Raw genomic sequence first — 2099 nt, forward strand, 5'->3', positions numbered from 1 at the left:
GAACAGATTCGTTGACAAGAGAACACTGATCCGTAGCATGAGAACCTGCACAAAGCTCACAAACCATAGCTATTTGATTAACTCCATACGTATCCAAAGAATCAACCTTCATTGATAGCGCTTGGAGCTGGGCTGCAATAGCGGTGGCTGCATCAACTTCCAGAATACCTGCTACCTTGCCTGACGTCATCCTCTGAGTTGGGTTTTGATGCTCATTTGCAGCCATCGTCTCGATAAGATTATACGCCTCAGTATAGCTTTTAGCCCATAAGGCGCCTCCAGCTGCTGCATCGAGCATGGGCCGAGATTGGGCCCCCAAACCATTATAAAAACAAGGGATTACCATCCAATCCGGCATTCCATGATGTGGACATTTTCTCAACATTTCCTTGTAGCGTTCCCAAGCCTCGCACATAGATTCTGTAGGTTGCTGCGCAAACTGAGTAAGAGCACTCCTCATAGCAGCAGTCTTTGCCATTGGATAAAACTTCACCAGAAACTTTTGCGCAAGATCTTGCCACGTAGTGATGGACCCAGCTGGTTCAGAATGTAACCAGTCTTTAGCCTTATCCCTCAGTGAGAATGGGAAAAGCCTCAACTTGATAGCCTCATCAGTCACGCCATTATACTTAAAAGTGCTGCAGATCTCGACAAAATTCCTTATGTGCATGTTGGGGTCTTCAGTTGCCGCTCCTCCAAAAGAAACAGAATTCTGCACCATCTGAATAGTGCCCGGCTTGATTTCAAAGGTGTTAGCTTGAATAGCCGGATGAAGGATGCTTGACTGAATGTCATCAATTTTAGGCCGAGAAAAATCCATAAGAGCTGGATCAGCTTGAACAATACGATCTCCCATGTTTACTGGTTCTTTCTGCTCAGTTCCTGAATCCGAATCCTCAAAATCTAACTTCTCCGGAGTATCAAGAACTTCGTCTTTCTCCTCAGCTATATCTAAGGTCCTCTTGCGAGCACGAGAACGAGTTTGCATAAACGCTTGCTAAAGTACCTGAAACACAACCGAAAAGAGTAATTAACTACTACATCCTAATCACTGAGTCCTAATGACCAATGATGGTAAGTACATAAACTAAACAAATACGCCGAGTCCCCGGCAGCGGCGCCAAAAACTTGTTAGGGCGAAATCACGCACTAATATTCACGCAAGTATACGCATTCGCAAGTAATATAGAATACTTTCTAGTTCGTTCCCTCAGAGACTCAGACTAAGTTATTGCCTAATTAAACTCACTCACCAATGTATGATTACTTCTCAATGTTAAGATAACACTTAAAATTGTTGATTAAATATTAACTATAATTAACTACTTAATTAACCACTTAACTAACACTTCAATTTATCAATAATAAAACACTCATGAGATCACAACTTCATTATTACTTCCTTCTATAGCCATTGTTATTACCTTTAGCATGTGACAGTGATGATATTAATCGAATAACACGAAACTGATAAAAGCCAACTTTCATTGTACTAATACCATTCTACCAAGCATCCACAAATAAGATAGAAGTTGAATAGTCATCAATTATGTTGAGTTCCTATATGTCTACAGAAATTGACAACACAACAATTTAAGCACAAGTTATTCCTTTTGATTACATAAGGCAAATAAAACTGTTAGAGTTACCCACTAATCATGCACAACGTACATGAACCTATGCTAGCATGGCAAGTTCTAAATCTCAAGATCCACCGTCGCTTCACAAGAGATTAACACCCTATCTTATATGTTCGCGACGCACATAAGATGAATATGCACAACCAATACTAGATATCATGCAATCATCACACACTAAAGTATTAAACAATTAACTAAAGAATTTCATAATAAATCCGTTGCAACCCCATGATCACGATTAGCCCATAATAGAACTTATCGCCATCATGGGTTCATATGAAATCATGATAAACGACACAAGAAAATAATAACTAAACTAATTATATTAAAACAGAGTACGTCACAAGAGTAAATAAGTCAAAGCAAGAAAACTAGCATCCAACGTTACAACGAAACAAGAATCACAAGAATATATGCTTCCTCTTCGTTGCGGTGTGCTAAATCGGTCTTCTTCCTTAT

General features: G+C 39.5%; 1 non-coding gene across 1 annotated transcript; it reads left to right on the forward strand.

Annotated features, from left to right (window-relative positions):
- The first annotated feature begins 356 nt into the window (after positions 1-356).
- Positions 357-463, forward strand: LOC141669432 (small nucleolar RNA R71). The gene has a single exon (XR_012553718.1). It is a non-coding gene; the product is annotated as a small nucleolar RNA R71 (small nucleolar RNA).
- Positions 464-2099: the final 1636 nt, after the last annotated feature.

This window comes from Apium graveolens, chromosome 6 (assembly GCF_009905375.1).
Source record: "Apium graveolens cultivar Ventura chromosome 6, ASM990537v1, whole genome shotgun sequence".
NCBI lineage: Eukaryota > Viridiplantae > Streptophyta > Magnoliopsida > Apiales > Apiaceae > Apium > Apium graveolens.